Source organism: Salvia splendens, chromosome 13 (genome assembly GCF_004379255.2).
Source record: "Salvia splendens isolate huo1 chromosome 13, SspV2, whole genome shotgun sequence".
In the NCBI taxonomy this organism is placed as follows: Eukaryota; Viridiplantae; Streptophyta; class Magnoliopsida; order Lamiales; family Lamiaceae; genus Salvia; species Salvia splendens.
This window is the reverse complement of record NC_056044.1, coordinates 15,220,147-15,230,813: the sequence shown is the minus strand read 5'-3', so window position 1 is coordinate 15,230,813 and position 10,667 is coordinate 15,220,147. Positions and strand designations below refer to the sequence as shown.

At 39.6% G+C, this 10,667-nt stretch overlaps 1 long non-coding RNA gene across 1 annotated transcript; it reads right to left on the bottom strand.

Annotated features, from left to right (window-relative positions):
• Positions 1–1,330: 1,330 nt before the first annotated feature.
• LOC121761428 lies at positions 1,331–2,041 on the bottom strand. Its single transcript, XR_006041982.1, has 2 exons — positions 1,866–2,041; positions 1,331–1,679 (listed from the first exon to the last, which is right to left on the bottom strand). It is a non-coding gene; the product is annotated as an uncharacterized LOC121761428 (long non-coding RNA).
• Between the last annotated feature and the right edge of the window lie 8,626 nt (positions 2,042–10,667).

Below are 10,667 nucleotides of genomic sequence, written 5' to 3'. Positions count from 1 at the left end.
ATTCTTGTGCAGGTAACTGTATTGGGTGGAGGAAGTTGAACAGATTTTTGGAGCAGATTTGAAGCGTAAAAATTTATGCTGGATGCAATTCTAGGTGGATCTGCCGTGAAGAAGAAAAAAATTAAGGAATCCTTAAATTTTAAATTCCTGTGTTTGTTTCGGTTTTTTAATCAAACTGGAAAAGTAAACAGAATCCCCGAGAACAAGAAAAGTTAGTACAACTTTTATGGATTCTGAATCCTAACTTTTCTTAGGTATTCTTTTTCCAGTTTGAGAATTCTTACATATTTAAAGCAATATTGTAGTATAGTTTTATTATTATTATTATTATTATTATTATTATTATTATTATTATTATTATTATTATTATGTTTAAAAAATTAAAATTATAAATCATACTTAATTCCAGTAATAAATAATCATGATTAAAATTATCATAATTATAACTATAATAAAATATAATTATAACTATAATAAAATAACTGTAATTATAGTTACATGGAGTTCATACAAAATAGTATTTATAGCTAGGGTTGGAATCCCAAGAAAAGGGTTCAAAAAATAAGAAATTCGGCTAAAATAGTTAAAACGCCCGGTCGAGCGTTTTGGACATGTGAAATCGCCCGGTCGGGCGAACTCTCTGGACTCCGCCGCTGCTTTGTAAAACGCCCGGTCGGGCGTTTTGGGATGGTGAGTTCGCCCGACCGGGTGTTCCGTCTCCCTCCTCCATTGCCCTCCGGATGAAGTTTGAAACGCCCTCCCGAAGCTTTTGTCTCATGGATCTCGTGACGGGCCTTCCGGGCAGCCTAAGGGGAGTCGTGGTCGCGTTCGCCTTGGCCTTGGACCTCCCGTTCGTGTCAGTTTATATCCGACGTCGAGTAGTCGCTCAAGCATGGTAAGAAGAAGGTAGCGAAAGGGAGGTCCAGATCAAGAATGATTCAAAATCGAAATTTGATTAGGAGTTTGTTAGTAGTTGTTATTTATTTCCATTAGTTATTGTGATTTACTTTCCGTTGTTAAGTAGTTTTCCTTTCCTAGTAGTTGAAGTAGAAGTCTCTTTTGTTTAGTAGTTTTTCCTTTCCAAGTTGAACTAGGAGTCTCAAGTGTATGTACCCTTAGAAGTTGAAGGGGAAATATAGCTTGAAATTTAGTACTCCCTTCGTCCCTTATAATTTATCAACATTTGACCCGACACGGGTTTTAAGATATGTAATAGAAAGTGGGTTGAAAAAGGTAGTATTATGTGGGTCCTACTTTTATATATTAGTTGTATAATAAAATGTGACTGAGATTTTGTTAGGGACGGATGAAAATTGAAATAAGTGACAAATTTTCAGGGAATGAGATAGTAGTATTTTGTTTGGCATCATAGGTGAAGGCATCACAAGAGAAAACTATCGGTCTAAATTTCAAAATGTTTCCACTTTACTTTAGTGCATCTCGATTCTTCAATCACAAGGTTGACGAATTGTTCTCTTATCATTTGATGCGGTGAACATCCCATCTCTCCTATGCCGATCACAACAGGCACCAAGGTGGAGACCAGGCTTTGCCGTTGACTCAACGAAAGAAACATTGGCCAAATCAGGGAAACCCATTGGCTTTCGCTACTGGTGGCCAAGCTTGACGGCTCGCCTCCGTCACCATCTCCACCTCCGCCGAACAACCCAACCGTCTATCTGCCACACTTAGTGTAATTTGATTCAATGAACAAATCCAAATTGAAACGGCAAGAAATTAAAGCACACTAGCATATACGTGGTTCGGATGAATCCTACGTCCATTGGAAACTTTAGCACGAATTTATTGAATGAAGGAACTCTATACAAGATGAATACTGTGCACAAGAGCACTAGTTAACATACACCAAATTGAACACATCAAAATCACGATTGAATTAGAGCATTCTAATTGAAAACGAGACGGCTGATTCCTCTTCTAGCTTGGCGAACTGCGCTCCAAATGATCCACTTGAGACTGCAACTTCTCGCTTGAGATGACGACTTCTTGCTCAAGAATTGTGGCCGAGAGAAATGTAGAGTGTGTATGTAAAAGTTGTGTTTTTTCCAACTGATTTGGAGCTTAAGTATTACAGCTCAAAACCGCTCCAACAAACTAACTCACTCTCGGAGCCAGCTAATCACCCCAACTTTCAACGGTCAACTTATTTGAAATGTTGTTGAGCCAACATTCCTAACAAATCTCCACCTTTGGTTCCAACATTCTCAAATCAGCTATCATTGCTTCCATTTACAACTTCCTTCCTCTGTACCTTCACCAGCTCCAAGCAGTAGGCGAACTAAGTAGCTGGTAAAGCTCTTGTCAATGCATCTGCAGGATTGTGCTAAGTCCCAATCTTTCTGACCTCTACTTCCCCTTTACTCACTTCATGCCTTACAAAATGAAGCTTTACATCCATGTGCTTACTCTTGTTGTGGAAAGTCTGATGTTTTGAGAGACAAATAGCACTGCTACTCTCACAGCTAACAATTATCTTCTTTTGCGTTACTCCAAAATCATTCAGCAGCCCTTTGAGCCAATAGCTCTCTTTCATTGCATCTGCAAGTACATTGTATTCTGCCTCAGTTGTAGACAAGGCCACCACAGACTGAAGTTTAGACTTCCAACTGATGGCTGATCGAAATAAAGTGAATATATATCTAGTTTGTGACTTCCTATTGTCATCGTTAGATACAAAATTTGAGTCACGATATCCCATCAACTCATCCTTAGTCTAAGCTTGACCTGCTGAGTACAATATTCCATAATCACTTGACCCCCTCAGATATCTTAGTATCCATTTCAATGCTTGACAATGCACTCTTCCTGGATCACTCTTGTGTCTGCTTGTAGACTCACAGTATGTGCTATTTCTGGTCTTGTGCAGACCATGGCATACATCACACTGCCAATTATATTAGCATAGGGTATCTTACTCTTCTCATTCCTTTCTTCATTTTCTTTAGCCTTCTACTCTGCTGATAACTTGAAATGATGTCCTAATTGAGTAGACACAGTTCTTGACTCATGCATCTTAAACTTCTTCAAAACTTTGTTGATGTAGTCCTGCTGATTTAGCCACAAGATCCTTCTCCTTCAAATCCCTAGGATCCTCTTGGCTTCTCCAAGATCCTTCATTTCAAATCTATTGCTTAGATCTGATTTCACTTTCTGAATTTCAATCATGTCAAAACCATCCACCAATATATCATCATCATACAGAAATAGGAAGGCTACTGACTCGCCATTTTTCTTCTTCATGTAGACACAACAATCATATTTAGAACTTTCAAACCCTATCTGCATCATGTTTTGTCGAATTGCTAGACTGCTTCAAACAATATAAACTTCTCTTCAGCAAGCATACTTTCCCCTCATCTGCTCCATGAAGATTTTCTCCTCAAGTTCACCATTTAGAAATGTTGTTTTAACATCTAGCTGATGCAATTCCTGTCATTCTTTGCTACTAGAGCCAAAAGCATTCTTATGGAATTGTGCTTCACTACAGAAGAGAATACCTCATTAAAATCTATTCCTTCCCTCTGATTGTAGCCCTTAGCCACTAATCTGGCCATGTATCTGATTCTATTATTATCAGATGGTCCAATCTTTTTCTTGTAGATCCATTTGCAGCCAATGACCTTCTGCAACGCTAATTTAGTCACCAAATTCCAAGTCTTGTTTTTTTTGTATCAATGAGTCAATTTCCTCTAGCATTGTTCTATCTAGTTGGTTTCTTCACATTTTCTCTTCTTTGTCTATCTCTGGCAAGCAAGTAATCCGACAAATCTGAATTTCTATCATTCTGAATATTCTCTTCCTCCTCGGTAACTCCACCTCAATTGAAGATTTCCCTTTATCAACTGCGATTAATTTTTGTTTTGTAGGGTATCTCCAATTTTTTGTAGGGCATCTCCAAGCATCACACATTTTAGAGCTTAGAGCTTTAGCATTGCAAAACTCCCATGTGATCCGTACCATCTATAGTTTGGGGTCTTGGGCATTCGTTGATTAACACAGCTGCTGTTGATGCAGCTTCTTCCCAAAATTTATGAGGCATCCCAGAGCAGGCATCTAACTTTTTCTAGGATGGTTCTGTTGGCTTTTTCAGCCACTCCATTTTGTTAGAGATTATTTGGCACTGTTCTATGCCTCTTGATTCCGTTTAATTTGCAGAAATCATCAAACTGATATGATAAAAACTCTAGCCTGTTGTCACTTCTTAGATATTTCACTGATTGACCTTTCTCAACTTCTGCTTCGTTGCACCAAATTCTGAATTTATCAAAAGCTTCAGACTTTTTATTTGCTTTCGTGTGTTTACAATTTTTATTTTCAAAATTCTAAAACTCTTTGTTTTTCCAAATAGTAGAAGAAGTTTAGTAGATGGTAGACAATTTGTGATAGTTTTCCATGTGTTCAATATCCGTTACTGACCATTAGCTATACACTACATATACTTTGTATACTTGCAGGTTTATTTAATGCTAATAAAAAGTGCATCAATTCCTGGCCAGATTTAATGATGACGCTTCCATCGATAGCTGTGAGACGTTGCATTGCACTCGACAAGAGGGTTCCGTGTTCGAGTACATCAAATTATTCGAAACACATCTTGCACGAACAACTAACGTTCCCGACCACTAATACTACCCACAACAACCCACGGGCCAAGGGCTTCGCCAATGTTATTGTACTATATCTATCAAGGAGTATCAAAACATAAAGTTGGATATGTGCTATTAAATGTGGGTTACGTTATGGGGGACAGAGGGAGTACAAAATGGCAATTTTTGCTTCAGTCCATCATTTTATATTCTATTATCTTGTGTATTTTGAAGAGTTCACATACCACAAGAGCATTCACAATGGAAGGGCCGATCAAGAGGCTTTGTGATCGGCCCTCCATTGCGAGAAAGGGGTCTATCAAAGGCTCCTCCCACATGGCCGTCGGAACGGCCTTGGCCGATCCCAATTGATCAATGATCGGCCACCCATTGCGGTGATAGTGCCGATCATTGCCCTTACCTTTTTTTAATCTTTTATATTTTTTTATTCCATATTTTTTTACTATAAATACCACATCCGATTCTTTCCATTTCCCACACCATCATCTTTTTCGTCTCTCATTTTTTTATAATTTTTCTTTCCTTAGTTTTATTTAAATTTGCATCTCGTTGTATTCTTTTTTCCAATGTTGATTTGCGTATTAATATTTTTTTCATTCAAATTTATTTAATTTGATAACATATTAAATATAGAAGTGCAAAAAAAATTAAAATAAAATAGTGATGATGTGGAAATGAAATGGAAGTGGGATAGGGTTTTTTCTATTTTTGTGCTAGAAGAGAGATAGGATTCCTCGTTTGTTCTAGAGTTTTTTTTTGTTCCTGGTTTGGGAGAGACGCATGACCCTCATGCGTCTCCTTTTAATGAGACGCATGACAATTATGCGTCTTTCATAGAGACGCATGAGGGTCATGCGTCTCTCTTTTTTTTCATTTTTTTTATCGACGCATGAGTGTCATGCATCTTAGGGAGAGACGCATCTCCCTCATGCGTCTCTTTTTTTTAAATTTTAATAGACGACGCATAAGCGTCATGCGTCTTAGAAAGAGACGCATGAGGCTTATGCGTCTCTAATTCGAATTAAATCAGACGAGGCGAGGCAGTAGCCTCATTCACTTGCGACATAAAGGCGAATTAGGCGATTTAGGTGATTTTTTATTGGAAATTCAAGCGAATCCGACCATTTCCCCTCGTATTCCGGTAAGTTTCGTTCAATCCTTCAACATTCCTTCCTTATTTGTTGTTAATTTGCATAGTTTGTTTTGATTTCCCCTAATGTAAGGTTAAATTAGGGTTTATAATAAATTGCTAAATTTTGGCCGCTTTTTTTGTTGTGTAGTTAATTGTAATGGATTTTAGTGGGTAAATTCATTCTATTGTATATTTATAGATATGTTTGAGATACTTGGTGTTGTGATTTTGGTTGTTATTGGAGAATAGAGTATAGGTTGAAATGCATCTTTTAATTTAACCTTCTAATTTAGTAGTTATATGTAAATTAGGCCTTATAAATCATGAATTGTATTGAATTGGAGTGAATCAATCATTTGGTTTATGATGTGTTGTTATTTTGACGATGAATTTGAATGTATATGTTATTTGTTTTGTGAATATGTACTTAGATTAGATGGAGACTTCAAGTTCTAGCGGGCAATTATTATATGGACCCGAAGACCCGTCCTTGATAAATATGCAGAAACATCACATTTCACATAAACTCATGAAAGAGGGCACAACCCAAGTATTTAAGGTCCGAAGGACAGAAAGCAAGACTTGGGACATCGAAATTCACGAGATTGTTAGATATTGGCTTGACGTCTTTGGTTTCAAAGGCGTGATCGATTGTGGGAAGCCCATGAAGGTGGACAATGAGCTGATCACGGCGTTGATTGAGCGTTGGAGGCCGGAGACGCACACTTTCCATCTACCGATCGGTGATGCGACGATCACCTTGGAAGATGTGCAAGCCATTTGGGGCTTGAGGGCGGAGGGTCGCGTCTTCACAGGGCGTGACTATCATGACAACTTTCCTGATTGGACCAACAAGTGCCGCGATCTGTTGGGATGGATACCAGATACTTCCACAGAGACAAAGCAAGGCGGTTTGCTGATGACCGCGCTGATCAACCAGACAAGGATGCCTCTGGGTGATGACCTACCTACGTACGTATAAATCCAAAGGGCACGTATCCACGCCCTAATTTTATTAGGAGGTCTCATTCTACCGGACACCACGGGGTGTAAGGTGCCATTTATGTGGTTGAATGGGCTTGGGGATCCGGAAGAGGTGAAGACTATTAGTTGGGAAAGTGCGGCATTGGCCTACCTTTATCATTATCTGTGTGAGGCTTCCATGGATAAGAGAAAAGAGTTGGGCGGGCCTATGATCCTTCTGCAGCTATGGGCGTGGGAAAGAATGCCCACATTGAGGCCTGCGTTCATAGGACCAGTTGTGCACGAGCCATATACACCATGTGGCGCCAGGTATATATCTAAATATTTATTTATTAATGCATATTGGGTTATTTTCTTACATAAATTTTATGTATAGGTGGAAAGGAACAACGCAGATAGGAAATGCACCTAGACACTCGGTTGAGCATTACAGTGACCAAATATCTCTGATTAGACCTGGCCAGGTGAATATTATTTCGGTTTAGACTTCATTTATGAACTTATTATGAAATTAATTTGGCATTTGCATTGATGTTTTGTAGTTTATCTGGACGCCATATGCACGAGCCCTACTGCCTGACTACTGCAATGATGTGACTGGATGCTCTCTGTGTGAGACCTACTTGGTATGTTGGGCCTATGTCGAGGCTCATGAGCCTGGACGAGTGCGCCGACAGTTCAATCGGTATTAGGATATACCGCAGAATGTAGACAGGATGCTAAGGAACGCCGATCATTTAGGCAAAAATGATCGGCGTGGTAAGAAGGGAAACAACTGGGCAAACACGCATCGGTTCTTCATTGGGGAGTGGGACATATCAACCACCATTCCACTGTTCGGTATGTTGTATTTCTGTCTTTCTATCTGCCCACCATTCCACTGTTCTCCAAAATGTCAGATCAACCAAAGCTCTAATTGGCAGCTCTCTTATACCTCTCAACACGTTGTTGTAGCTCTCTGACATGTTTGTTGAGGGCACCCCCATCTCAGTTCATCATCGTAACAAAGAGACTAATTCTCTTTTTTGGCTTTGTTGAGCTCGTGTATCGCAACAAGACTTTCCTCCCGTAGTGCACGTCGCCTTCGCATGTACTTGCGTACTTGAGTTGTCACACCCAATGCCCATATCATGCCTTTCGCTGTACCTCCCTTACCCTTAAGTTTTGTCAAGATATTTTTCCTCACATGGATCAAACAAAATTTGTGGTGACATATCGGCGGCTTTTTCCATTCATCAGAACGCATAGCCTTAAGGATTCCTTTATGCCTATCCGAAATGATGCACACCTCCCTTTCGTACTTCACCACATGAATTCTAACATGATCCAAAAACCACTCCCAGCTGTCGCCAGTTTCTTCATCAACAACGGCATATGCAATAGGCAGACATTTCTTGTTAGCATCAACACCACAAGCAACAAGCAGCTTACCTTTAAATCTTCCTCGAAGGTGAGTCCCGTCTATTGTTAAAACAGGTTGGCACTCCTGGAAAGCATGTATAGCAGGCCCAAGTGCCCAGAACACGTAATAGAAGACTTTAGTATGGCCATGGCTCAACAACTCGTTATGCCTCCACTCAACGATTGTGCCTGGATTCCTATACTGCAGTTCAAGCATGTAGCTTGGCAAATCCCTAAATGACTCCTCCCATCCACCAAACACAATCTCTAAATCCCTTCTCCGTGCATACCATGCCTTCTTATAACTGATTACCACATGAAATTTGTCATGAACAAAATTTCTTACGGCTGCGGCACTGAACTCGACATTTTTTAGCAACTGATGGCGAATACACAAAGCAATCATTGGTGATGAAAAGTTAGCATGTCCTCTATCATTACGATGGCCTTCACAACTATGGCGTCCCCGCCACTTCCTAATCTCCCACATATCATCATGGGCCATGTGTGTAACAGAAACTTCCCATCGACATTCATTCACTTTTTCAGCGTCGGTCTCGCTGATAATAGCTGTCCCACCTTCTGTCCTCCCTACTGGATATTTGCACACGGCATGCCACCTTCTTAATTTGCTCTCAACCACCCTAAATTGCCGGTGTTGCCTCAGACTCCACATAGTAATAGCAGTCTTCACATGCAGCTTGCTATCAAATTTTGTTCCCCCATTAATCCGATATGGGTGTTTTTCATCCCAGTACATGGTACTGCGTTCATTACCAACTTCAGGTGCCTCAGAAGGACCACTCGGCAGTTTACGAAAATAGTTCAACCCAGTGTGCACTATTATGGAAGTGGTTGTTCACCTTGCACGACGGGTTTATACACTACCTCCTCATCACTAGAGTCAGCACCGGAATCATCACTTAAAATATCATCAGACGATGATGACGACTCTCCTCGTACAACATGAACATCAGCATGCTCTTCTACAGTCTCTTGAGTATTCAATCCAACATCAGCAGCATCTGCAACATCTGTTTGCTCATTCATACCGCAATCCATGCTCAAAGGTTCAAACCTCGTAGATGATCCAACACCATGATCAACAATTGGTGGGATGAAGGCATTTCCAACAGACGAATACTCAACAAATAATTCAATATGCCGAGTAGAATTTAAAGCCGCACTGAACATAAAAAACACACTTTCATCACTGTCAACCGCAGTACATACATAACTCGTACTGGTACCCAAGAAACAATGCCTCCAAGATATTTCGATGAAGTGTTGGTTTGAATCTATTCTTATCTTAGCACATATCATTGCAACTAATTCAGATAATGAAACACATGAATCCAATACGATGGAAGCTCTCGCACGAGGAGGATCATAACAAATGCCCACTTGAGGAAGTTGATATATTCTACCACCCCAATATAAACTCATGAATACTTGCATGATTTCTGCAAAAATATATATACAAACCAACAACAATTAAAGACAATTTTTTTCAATAAACCCTAATATAGTAAGTACACAATAAATTTATCAAAAACCCTAATAATATGCAAATAAACAACAAATACGGGAGCAATGTTGAAATATTGAAGGAAACTTACCGAAATATGAAGGGAATCGCCAAGAAATCGCCAAGGAAATCGCAAGTTTTGTCTTCCTCTCTTTCTCTCGCGTATTCTGCCTATTCTGCCTTGGGCACTGATTTAAGCAAGTTAGAGACGCATGACGCTCATGCGTCTCTCCCTAAGACGCATGACGCTCATGCGTCGTTGGTGAAATTTAAAAAAAAAAAAAGACGCATGAGGGAGATGCGTCTTTCCCTAAGACGCATGACCCTCATGCGTCGTTAAAAAATAACGGAAAAAAAAGAGAGACGCATGACCCTCATGCGTCTTTATGAAAGACGCATAATCGTCATGCGTCTCATTAAAAGGAGACGCATGAGGGTCATGCGTCTCTCCCAAATCCGGAACAAAAAAAAGTCCAATACAAACGAGGAATGATAGTTGTGGTCTAGCACAAAAATAGAAAAAACCCAAGTGGGATATGTCCTTTGGAAGGGCCCTTCCATTGCAGAGAGATAGACCCTTGGGTAAATGCTGACGTGGAATGGAAGGGCCCTTTGGAAGGGCCCTTCCATTGTGAATGACAATAAAACATTTTGTAACCCCTCCGTTTTGGCTAAGACGACACATTTAACAGTGATTTTAGGAGTTGTTGGTTAATGTTCGGTTTGATTGGAGAGAGAAAACAAATTAAACAGAAAGAAAAGAAAGAGTTAAATATTTTAATCGGAGAGAAAAAAGTGGTTGAGTGTATTAATTGGAGAGAGAAAATTTCTTTATTGTTTCCAAAACTAGAAATGTAATTGAAATTAAAATACGTCATTTTAATTGGGATATTTGTACCAAATTAAAATAAAAGTAATATCTTACTCCCTCCGTCCAATAATAAGAGTCTCAATTGATATGAGCAGATTTTAAGAAATATAAAGACAGTGGGTT